The 12,520-nt window shown below is 43.9% G+C and overlaps 1 protein-coding gene across 1 annotated transcript in view; it reads right to left on the reverse strand.

The window, feature by feature from the left end:
• Positions 1-12,520, reverse strand: part of SV2B (synaptic vesicle glycoprotein 2B) — a 70,598-nt gene that overhangs the window by 40,141 nt on the left and 17,937 nt on the right. The gene's annotated exons all lie outside the window — the stretch shown is intronic.

Here is a 12,520-nt window from a genome sequence, read left to right on the forward strand (position 1 = left end):
AGTAAAGGAATTCATCTGGTTCATATTTTTTTTAAGAGAACCACTTTTCAGCTCTCACCTCAATTAGCATATCAAATGCATATTTTGGGGCTAAGATGCATACCAAAAAAATGTGCATTTTAGGAAAGTGTGCGTTTTTCACAAAACACATATGTTGTGGTGGGAAATGCATATGAGCACAACACAATTTTTCATGCAGATTTATTAAAAAAAAAAAAAAACCATTTCCAGATTGATTATGAAATACAACAGAATACAACTACAAAAGTGACATGAACTGTAAGTGGACCAATATATTCGTTCCTAGTTATCTTGGTAACCTAGCTGCGTGACTTATTTATTTATTTACAACATAAAAACACACACCAAAAATATGTCAAGCTTACAGTTTACAGTATAAAAACACAAAATGCATAACATAATAATAAATGAAACAATACCCACCAACCCACAGTTTGAAAGACCATAGATTGTTTAATTAGCCAAAGGCCTAGGAGAAGAGTTTTGGGGTTTTTTTGCCAGGTGCCTAAAGATGTGTAATAAAGGCACCAGGTGAGCTTCCTTGTGGAGAGCATTCCATAAATGGGGAGGCACTGCAGAAAAGGCCTGTGTTGCCCCCCCCCCCTCCAGACCTCTGATGGAGGGGGCACACAAAGAAGGACCTCTATGTGTCTGTAATAATTCAACAGATTAGGTATCATTGCTTCTATTTCAAAAGAAACCCCCAACTTTCTACTCCTTATAAGACCAGGAAAATAGACATTCAATAGACATTCAAGTGTTTCTACAATGAATGATGAACTATCTGAAGGGAAAGGAAGGACCAAAGGTGATTTCCAGAGGTTTCTTGGTAGCAGGGTGGGGTGGTCAAGTTCCATTGCCCTTCGTAACTCCTTCCATGAGCAAAAGGAACAGAAATCATGTGCAAAATAAGTCCAATTCTGCCAACAAGGAATTCAAAGGCAGTAGCTTTGAAGAAACAGTCAAGGAAGGAAGGAAGGAAGGAAGGAAGGAAGGAAGGAGAGTTTCAGCTAGACTTTGTGGAGCAGCTCACAGATAAGAGAATCAGGGTAGATGAAATGTTTTCCACAGACTCTGCAGCATCTTCAAGAAGACAAAAATAAATGATTGAGACAGCTTGTCAATTGCTTACATGTTTCCCTCACTACTACAAGCACAGCATCTCAGTACAGCACAGTTGTCCCCAGAACACTGGGAGAAGTCCAAGTCCTACCACCAGCCGGATGTTCTGCAGTCTTTAAAAACAAGTTGTGAGCAAGGTTGGGGAATGAAATATAGAAGAAGGAACAATGGGGTGTTTTAGGTGATCCATGCCTAATCCATGGGGTCCCTACAACATGAAGTCAGCACCCCATCCCCATCGCTGCTCTGCTGGCATGCACAAATTATGCTCTAGGTGTCTAAAATCCTACACATACATGCAGAATCTGTGCAGTCAGTCCCCAGACTAAATCTTTGAATCAAGAACACAATTGCACATAAAGAAGTTTGGGTCTACTTTTTCATCTCCCTGCTGCCAGCATGTACAGAATTTCATTTGCTTATCCCAAGCTGCTAGCATGTGGAGCAGATCAGGGAAAGCCAAGTCTGCTCGGTAGTAAGGCCACCACCCTTCAGTCCTGAGCCAGGGAAAGCTCAGGTTGTTTCTGGATGTTCTTGGGATTCACAAAGACAAGAGCCAAGCAGTCCAGTCACTGTCTTCTGAGCCCCAAGAACACAAATTACTCATTAGCGTATGACTAGGCGGGCAGGTGCCAGATTCAGACCTGAGCTTACTCCAAGAAAGGCACACAAGGAATGAATGCAATGCTTTATTGTGGAGGTTATAAACAGAAGAAGAAGAAGAAGAAGAAGAAGAAGAAGAAGAAGAAGAAGAAGAAGAAGAAGAAGAAACGCTTAAGAATGGCTAACAGTATAATGACAACTTTGGGGTTTTGAGTGCAGAACAAAATAACTGTCAAGGCTCCATGAAAGCTATTCTTCCCCTAGTTGCAGCAAGAGCAGAGAAACAAGGTGAAGTCCTTTTTTAATGGGAAAGACTCCCTGCCTGAAATCCTTGAGAGCCACTAGCAGTCAGTGTGGACAGAACTGAGCCAGATGGGCTAAAGTTCTGACTCAGCAGGAAGCAGCTTCCTGTGCTCCTATGGCTCTGGAGCTGAGGACACACCTCCTAAATCTAGATTCTGGTGCAGCCACCCACAGGTCCAGGGCAGACCAGACATGAAGGTCTTTGCATGGGAGGCTTTCCTCAGTTTGAGGGCTGCATTTCCTTGTGGGTAATGTCCCCTGGGCTGCATGCCAGTGGTGGGCAGGGAGGAGATTCAAAAGGTGGGTGACAAGTAAAATTGGTGTGGCAATGGATGGAACTCCCTCGGTATAGTAGGTTATATTCCATCCACGCAAAAACCAGATTTATACCTAGAGAGTGGGGCAGAGGCTCCAACTTGAGCTCAAGATTGAGGGGGCCCGGCGTGCATTGCTCATGTGTGATGTCATGTGCATAACACATGACAATCACACATCACATCATCAGGAGGAGGCTGAGCCCAGAGCCCAGCATGTGCCAGGCTCAGCTCTGTGCTAGGCCTCTTCCACTCCCTCAACATTGAGAGGACCTATTGGCCCCATAGATCTGGCATCCTTGGAGTGGCAGAAGGAGGAAGGAAGGAAGGAAGGAAGGAAGGAAGGAAGGAAGGGGGACGAAGCAGGCCCAATAAGAGGAGGCAACATAAGATGTTATTTATTATTTATCTCCTGCATTTATATTCCCCATTTTCTTCCAAGGAGCTCAACGCTGTGTACATGGTTCTTCCCTCCCCATTTTATTCTCACAACAATCCTGTGAAGTAGTTTAGGCTGAGAGGCAATGACTGGTCCAAAGTCACTTCGTGAGCTGCACAACCAAGGGGGGATTTGAACCCTGGTCTCCCAGGGCCTGGTCTGACACTCTAACTACTACAACACACTGCCTCTCAGACATAGCCTAAGGGTAGTCCAGGGGACCTGACAGAGAGGCCTGTCTCTCTGTTCTTCAGCCCTAGTACAAACTACACACTAGATAGCATACCATCACAACATTACGGAAACGTAGCTTAGCTGTGGTTCCTGCATTGCAGGGGGTTGGACTAGATGACCCCTGGGACCCATCCAGCTCTACACACAGAGAGAAACTTTGCACGGAATATGTGCAAACAGAGGGAAAAGACGACAGTGTTGGCACTCAGCAGATCCAGGCCCTGACTCAACCATGCCAGTGGCTTGGAGCAGAAGCATGTTCGGTGTAATTAAATTGCTTTCTAAGACAGAATCATTTGTTGTTGTTGTTGTTTATGGTATTTTGTTTTTTTGATCTTTTGTACACACACAGCAGGTAAGTACAACTCCCATTTCATTACCAGTGCCCCACCGGCCCTGGAAATAATGAATTTCAATCAGGCCTGTGAATAGTGGAAAGCAAATTGTAGCAAAACTGATTAACACCCTGCAAGTCCTGCTTTGCGTAGGATAGCTGGAAGAAAGATGAAGAGAGAGGAGAAAATGTGCAAACGGTTTATTACTGGGGCGGGTGAGGAATCTAGCTCTTCCCTTCTCTTGAGCTTTCAGCTCTTAATCTGCAAAAAACAACGTTAGCTGATGAGCTGTGATTGCTTCCTTCAATTCCTTGAAAAACCAATGACTTTTGGGATGCTTCTGCAGTGCCCTGGGGTAGTTTATTTCATTTGGATGAAATGAAAGAAAAACAAACAGCGGCATATTTTGACTTGGGCTTTACAGAGTTTCCTGCCCTGTTCAAACCCCTCGTGACTTGCTTTCTGCCCCTAACATCAACCCCTGGAACTTGACATGGGCTGTGGGTGGATTTGATGGCAGAAAATAAAATAGCTTCAAGCAATAACATTTTTTAAAATAAGAAAAAGACAGCTTGGCTTAAAAGCAGTCAGCAAAGCGACATTCCTTCTAGCCTTTAAATTCAACCTTTGTCGTTTCAGTGGCTTTTCTGATTTTTTTTAAAAAATGGATTGTTTGGGTTTTTAAAGGTGAAGCAATAGGTTTCTTCAAAACATCAATTAAAAAAAGAAAAAGAAAGAACCATGGAAAAGGTTGTGTTTTTCAGAGCATGAGCAGCTGATTCCTGCTTCCTGCCACTTTGGATTCATATCACTGCTTCCAAAAATGCTAGGTTGTTTTTCTGTTAAATACATGCTTCTCTTCCTAAAAAGGAGGCACTGTAGCCCTTGTTAACATTCAGAGTAGAGAGAAAGGTGCCTGCTACTAGCTGAGTTCTGAGATCTTTAAATTAAGCCTAGGAAACCTTGGTCATGCAACAGGAATCATCTAAAAGTAGAGTTCTATTTTGGTAGCAACTTGAGACGGAACAATCCTAACTTCACACAGAAGAGTCTGAAATGGTAAAGACTGGCCAGGAAAGAAATCTTGGGGTGATAGTGGACAGCTGAGTGAAATGTTGAGCCTGCTGTGACCTAAAAAGGGGCATTTTCTGCTACCCTTCCTGTGCTAGTATGGAATGCCATCCCCTCTGTTGTAATGCCCTGAATTGCCCAGGAAGAGTGATTGGTTGTTAAACCACTCTGTGTGCTAAGTTGCAGGTGAACATATCAGATGACACAGTGATTCTTCAAACAGCTCTTGTTTATTCACAGGCCAGAACAGAACTGAACTGAAGGGTTCAGCCAGCTTGCTTATATAGAGCTCCACTAGAATGCAACAGGAACCATTTTCTGTAACTATCCAATCACTGAACGTCACTTTCGATCTCTTATTTGCATATGTGGACCTGAACTATCCACAGTATCCCCCTGCCGGCCCAGGGTGAGGACTTCAGTACATAACACTGTGGATTTTAGCTCTGTGTGGGGAATGAGGATCTCCTAACAACTCTCAGCACCTTTACCAAACTACACTTCCCAGGATTCTTTGGGAGAAGCCATGACTGTTAAAGTGGCAGCGTACTGCTATAAATGTATATTGCAGATGCAGCCTTAGTTTGCACGGTTTAATTTGGGAACATCATTTTTTGCATCTGACTCCCCTGTTAAGATTTTCTTCCCCTTTCTTTGACCCCTCATGCATTTTGTTTGTCCATTTTAAAATATGTATATGCTTCCCTTTACCAAACCAATTCCAGGGAGGTAGGCTTGCCATAGGTCAGGAAAATTCCTGAGACCTCCGGGTATAGGGCGGTATATAAATTCAATGAATGAATGAATGAATGAATGAATGACATGTCCTGATTTGGGGGTATAAAAGTAGCATCAGGGGGGAATTTTGCCGAATTGGCAAAATGTCAGGGGAAACCCAGATGTATGGAAAAAGCAGTGGAAACAGCTCAAAAAGCTTAAAATCACTATATTTGGGGATTTTACTTTTTAAAATATGGCAACCCTAGGGAAGGTGAATTATAAATCATGAATTTTATAAGTCATGAATTACTAAAATATACAATAAAAGCATAACATGAGCAAGAATATGAGGCTGAGGCAAATTAAAATACCTGAGAAAACAGAAATGCCATAATTCGGCACCAAAAAGGTGTGTGTGTGTGTGTGTGTGTGTGTGTGTAAGAGAGAGAGAGAGAGAGAGAGAGAGAGAGAGAGAGAGAGAGAGAGAGATGCACCAATTGGAGATGACCCTTCATGTGTCTCTACTCAGCCTTCCCCATCCCTGTGACCTTTAAATGCTTTTGGACTACAACTCCCATCATCCCTCACCATTGGCCATGCTGCTTGTGGCTGATGGAAGTTGGAGTCCAAAAAACCTCTTGGCTAGCATCAGGATGGGGAAGACTGCTCTAGTCCATGAAAGTTTCATATTCAGAAGTCACTCAGTACGCAAGCTCATGACCGGCACTTTATTATTATTCCAGTTCTGTCTTTCCGCTTTCCCCCCAGCATTGCGAGAGAAAGGCAAGCTGCAAACAGACGCCTTTCCTCCAATATTCATGTGTATCTTTTTTTTTAAAGGGAGATTGATCTCATGTGACCAATCCATTTAAACTTTGCATGGCCCCTATACCACCCTGCATAATGCATTACCAACAGGAATTACTTTAGATGCTCACATTACTCCCGTGTCCCATGAAGACCTACAAATCACTCCCTATTGAAAGATGTAGCAAAAATAGTGTCAGCAAGTTGGGTGACCTTCCTCCCCTCCCCCAAAATAAAACTCCCTTTATAGTTATTTTGTTTGTTTCTTGATCTCTTTTCTATCTTAGATTTATCTTATTTTATCTTATCTATTATTTATTTATTTATTTCAATGGTGACTAAATTGCATCTATTGATCATCATTCCCAGAAATAGCCTCACAGAGCTTGACTGCTGGGTGCAATCAGACAGTAACTCTTGGATTATTGACCCAATAGCAGAGAACCCTTCACAGCCTGTATTGGAGACAGATATGTTATATGAGGTAATATTCAGGGGCAGCAACTTCCTGAGTAGGTTGCTAAAACCCAGTCATAAGGGATAGATTTTGCACTTGCAAGATGATGCTTTGAATATTGGCTAAGAGAGTTTTTTTGTGGCTGCTGTCAGGCTGAAGAGCGAAAATGAATATAAACCTCAGATTACTCCAGCAGTACTTAAATAACAGTAGAAGAAGGCAAGTAATGTGTCTGATGGATGTGATATTGCCAGTTATAAGAACTCTCCATAGGGTTTATTAAGTGAGCTATCTGTGCTATAAGATCCTATGTTAGTAGCTGCGTGATACAGTTTGGAGGAGCCGAAAGGCATTTGAAGGTCATTGTGATGACACGGGCTGATTCCAAGAGGCAAAATTCAGCACCATGGACAGTGGACGGGTACTTGCGTGCCTAGAGAAATGGGAAAACAAGGAAGGCCATCGCTCCATTTATCGCTGTAGTATCACCAAGTTGCTTTTTAAGACGCTGTATTAGCTCTCCCACAGCTAGAGTCACATACTCCCTTGGTTCAACTTACAGGTTGGCAGAAGGTCAAAGAAGATGCATCTTTGGCAAGGTAGGCAAGCAAGGGAGTGAGGAGAGAGGCAGAGCTCAAATCCTGCTGGAATATATTAGCAAACCGAGTCCATGAATTATTTAAAGGAGCCATTTTGCTACCAAAAATATCACTGCAGAGATTATTTTGCCTGAAATGCCAGTCTGTAGCTAGAAGAACCCATGTTTGTTGATCATTTTTCTTGTATGTGTGTAGGGGGGACGGGGGAGTATGACAAGTATAATGAGGTATTTTATGCTATTGTTGCAGTACAGTAATCTGTTTTCTTGAAGGACAAGTGATCACAGCTGAGGAGGAGTAATTTGTCTTGACAAAAACTTTTAAAGCTACAAGCAAGCTACTTGCCTATCAGATACAGTCCTAGGTGCTGTAATTTTCCTCATGGTCTCCTACCTCCATCGCTACCATCATGCAAGGGGTGGGGTTACAGAGAAAGAAAGCACTTTCTAGAGGAGGGGGAGCCCTCATAATTATTGCACATCCATACTAAATGGTACTGAAAACATGTAATGCAAATTTGGGTTTTAAAACACATTCAAAGGGCAACCCTTCCCCCAAGTTTATGGGACTGCACCCACAAATATTCTTGTAGAGTCCAGGAGCTATTTACTGAGCATTCGTTCTGATACATTCACACAAAACATGGGGGGGGGGGGTTTGACAGAATATTAGTATTAGATAGTGCAAGTTAACAGCAAAATTTTTGTACATATAAACAGCCTATCTAGAAACAGCTTTCTACTGACTGAAGGTGATCCCTCTCTTTCATGAATGCAGTGGGAGTATCCACAGGGAACAAATATAGGTATTTTAGGAAATTGCCATATACTAGCATGAATCATCAGTCACAAGTAAGCAAAAACTAATGATGATCATCCATGCTCTTCATTAAGCTGCATACCTGCAGCTGTTAATTATGTTGTTATACTGCTGATCGCATGATCAGTGCTGTTGTGCAGGATGAGGCTCACCTATATTTGTTCAATGAATGTGCTCTAATAGCCAGTTCCCCTTTAATAGCTCTTAATGTGTTTCAGGCATCAAAGTATTGTAGAACAACAATGAAGCGGTGGGAAAGAGAGGTCACAAACCTGGATATCTATGTTTTATTTAAAGAAAATAGAAAATGATTTGAAGAAGTGGGAGGTGGGAACAGAAGCATTCCCCTTCTCATAGATTTCAAGTAAAAATAAAACCCTAATACTCCAGGGATACTGCCCCATAATGTTCAGTTTGAATCTCAGCTGAGCATTGCATCTCCCATAGAACCCAGGGCTTTCAAATGAAGCTGAATGCTGAGATGGCTTTAGAAGAGAATTAGGCAAACTCACAGAGGATGAGGCTATGTTCCACCTCCACTGTCAAAAGCAGGGTGCCTCTGAATGTCAGTTGCTGGGACTCACAGCGAGGGAGAGTATTGCTGCTGGTGAGCTACCCATAGGCATCTAGATGTCCACTGTATGACACTAGGCCTTTGAGCTGAACCAGCACGACCCTTCTTATAGGGCGGCGGGTGGCACTGTGGCTTAAACCACTGAGCCTCTTGGGCTTGCCGATCAGAAGGTCAGCGGTTCAAATCCCTGCAATGGGGTGAGCTCCCATTGCTCTGTCCCAGGTTCCTGCCAACCTAGCAGTTCGAAAGCACGCCAGTGCAAGTAGATAAATAGGTACTACTGTGACGGGAAAGTAAACAGTGTTTCCGTGCGCTCTGGCTTCCATCATGCCGTTCCGTTGTGCCAGAAGCAGTTTAGTTATGCCGGCCACATGATCCGGAAAGCTGTCTGTGGACAAACGTTGGCCCCCTTGGCCTGAAAGCGAGATGAGTGTCACAACCCCATAGTTGCCTTTAACTGGACTTAACCATCCAGGGGTCCTTTACATATTTTTATTATTATTATGAATTCATATTCCCAAATAGGTATTATAACCATTCAACCCAATGTTAGATTTGAGTCTCTTAAACCAATCTGTACTAAAGGCACCTCCATAGATACCTTACATTTCCTCTCCAAAACAGTGTAATCCAATGAATGATGTCATAATTCAATTTAATATAGTGACAGGTTTCCTTCAATTACATGTACGTCTAATACTTCAGGAATCCTGAGCCATGTGAGTAAGGGGGTTCTTCGAGTATAAAGGGGATTCTTAGAATGTAATTACTTTCCTATCCCTCCCCCAATTATTATTTCAAGAAGTTCATATTCCACATCACTTTAATTTTTAATTTTTTTTAAGAACAGCTTTTTGCAGAAAAGTAAGAGCTGGTTGGGTGGTGGAGGAGGAGGTTGTTTGTTTGTGATTAGAAAAGAGTGGCAGAAGTTTTTGTCTGATTTTTAAGGAATTATGGTATTTTTAAGTCTGACATTTTAGAAGTGTGAATACTTGAAAAGATTGACTAACAGCATTATGGCCAACAATAAGTTAGCAGAATGTTCCTGCAACAGGCGATGCAAACAGATCCCATTGGTCTTACTGGAAGCCTTATTTCAAAGCCAGAATGCTGGGGAAATTGTGCAGTTGTTTGAAAGCTCTGGCTTGCAGGAGAAAAAATGTCAGGGGCAAAGTCACAACCCCATTCAGCAAATAGTTCACACAAACATGTCTCTCCCTTTTCCATGTACACACACACACACACACACACACACACACACACACACCAATGGTCCCCATTTCATCCATTTCCCAAAATTTCTGAGGGTTGAGTCCAATTCATAGAAGCTCATGGTTTATGCAGGGATTACATTCCAGGGATCGTGCTTAAAGCCAAATTGTGTATAGTCAAAACACCTTGGATTAAATTGTGGGTGGGATTGCCAAAGTCATTTTCCCCAGAACCCCATCCCCTGTCAAAATTGTCATGTGTATGATGCTGAATTTGCACAAGTTAAATGTATGTAAGTTGCAGGCTTACTGTACTGCAAAACACAGTAAGACATAAATCTGCCCGCAGCTTACTACCCGATAAAGTGCATATACGATTGCAGCGTTAAGTCACAAAATAATGGATGAATCTATCTTGGGCCTTCATGCATTGTATGGTTTCTTCCCCCCACCCCCTCCAGCAGACTTGCTCTTTGGTTTTATTGAATTTTTCTTTTTTCCATTGTGCTGTTTAATTTTTCATTATGTCCAATGGGTAGGATCCAGCTGGTATTCTTGCACTCACAGCAGGGCTTTTAGTGAAGGTTGGTGGTTTTTTGTTATTTCCACCTGCAGCTGCCCACACCACCTCCAACCTTGTTCTCCAGAGACCTCAACTTTCTGGAGCTCATTTCAGGTGGTGCTAGTAGGGGCTGGAGTGGGGAAGGAGAACTACCAAAAACCATCTTGCCTCCTCCGGAATCATTTGCTTTTCAGCATATGCTACCAGGTGGAGAGGGCTATTCGCAATTTTTGTGAGCGACAGACTTCTGGACCTGTTTGCAAGGCTGATTCTGAGGAATGTAGCCTTGGAACTGAATTATAGTCCGTCCACATATTCCCACTACTCTGACAATCTAAAAACAGAGAAAGAGTGTCAGCAATTTTGTCAAAAGCAAGATCCCAGCCATAGATGCTGATGAGCCACGAATCTAAGCATTATAGCTAAAACATATTAGGTAAAATTTAGTCACAGAATTTAGCACAGCCATACTGGCTGGGGCTGATGGGAGTTCTAGTCCAAAACATCTGGAGGGCATCAGGTTGAGAGAGACTGTCCCTCATCGACAGGCTTAAACAAGTGCCCAGCGAATGCAACACAACCATTTTGCAGGAGAGTGAAAAATCTGTCTTCCCACTCTGACAGTCTCACAGCAACATGAGGATCTGAGCCCCTTAATTCCCTGCCTTTCTGCCTGCTTCATTCCATCTCTACTCTTATGGAATGTCAGACAAGAGTCCGTGCCTGAGAATCCGCAGTGAGGGGGTTCCCTGCAGTATGATGTCATGGAGAGAGAAAAAGTTGGCTCGGCTCGCCAATCAGGTGGTTTATTCTTCCGCTGGAGTAAACCCATGCATTTGCCTGACTCCTGCTGTCTTTTTTCCCTGGGCTTATCCACACTTCCTCTTGTCCCACTGCTTTCCCCCAGAGAAAACCACTCCTTCGTATTCTCTGGATTGACATTTGCTCTGATTTAGAGCTAAAGAGCAGGTTTTCCCTTAGAAAGGAGCAGGGCAAGGGGGAAATGCTTAGACCCATGCCTAGAAAGCATAAGTCAAGTGGCAAACCGCTTGGACCCCATTCTTTCTAAGCATGGCACAGCTTATCCTTCTAGCCCACCAGCCCACCCAACCCCTGCCTGTCCAGTTACAGCCAGCCAGTTGTCCGTCTCACCCTCATCTCAATGCTGACATGATGTCTTGGCAGGGCTGCCTTAAGCATATGCAGCACCAGGTGCAAAGACCTGCCTGGTGCCCCCCCCCCCCCAGTTGCCCAGTCCCAGGCACGCAGGAGGGCGGAGCCAGATGGCTGCCTCAGCATCTCGCTGGCTCAGTTGCCCGCAAACTCGCGACACAGAGCCCACTGTGGTGCTCCAACCGACGGATGGGCTCTTCCCCAGACTCAACTCTTGGGCCCTGGACTCTCAGCCTGGTGCCCCTGAGAGCCCGCGCCCGTGTGCCCCGCACCCCTAGCACCTATGGGTAAGATGGCCCTGTGTCTTAGGCATTTGGCAAAGAGAAGAAGCTGAGGGTTACCATGACAAAGCACTTCCCTCCTCGCCCCCTCTCTTCCTCACCTCTTTCCCATCTTGTCTCCCTGAATTTCTATTTCTCTCCATAGAGTGTGTCTAGTCGTCTGCTGCATTTTCCACAGCTACCTTTGCACTCAAAGCAGTTTAAAAAGACTAAATAGACTAGCCTGGGAACTATATTACATGGTAATGATTAAAATATCGTGGCAGTACTAACAGTTCAGCAATTAACAATTTGTTTCAAATGCATCAGGGAAAATTAAGCATGCATAAGGTTTACCAACAACAGGCCAATACACATCCCAAAGTACAGTGGTACCTCAGGTTACAGACACTTCAGGTTACAGATTCCACTAACCCAGAAATAGTACCTTGGGTTAAGAACTTTGCTTCAGGATGAGAACAGAAATCGTGCAGCGGTGTGGCGGCAGCGGGAGGCCCCATTAGCTGAAGTGGTTAAGAACAGTTTCAGGTTAAGAATGGACCTCCAGAATGAATTAAGTTCTTAACCTGAGGTACCACTGTATACCTAAAGCTGATGACATCAGTAGCTAGCCACCCCCACCCCAAAACAACCAACAACACCTCCCTGGCTAAGGAGTTCCTGATGGTCAAAGACAACCCGCCCATCAGGTGGAGTCAAACACCGGTCTCAGATGGTAGTAGAGCAAGAGGCAGCACTCTGCCCTTCCCATCACTTCCACCACCACGAGGGAGGTGTTCCAGTGTGTGGCATTGCTGTTCATCTTCCCCACCCCACCCCCCAACACAGAAGCTGAGCAGCAATACTTTGAGGAGCACACCGGCTCCTGCCAAGTT

The sequence above is a fragment of the Podarcis tiliguerta genome, assembly GCF_965153285.1.
Source record: "Podarcis tiliguerta genome assembly, chromosome: 14".
NCBI lineage: Eukaryota > Metazoa > Chordata > Lepidosauria > Squamata > Lacertidae > Podarcis > Podarcis tiliguerta.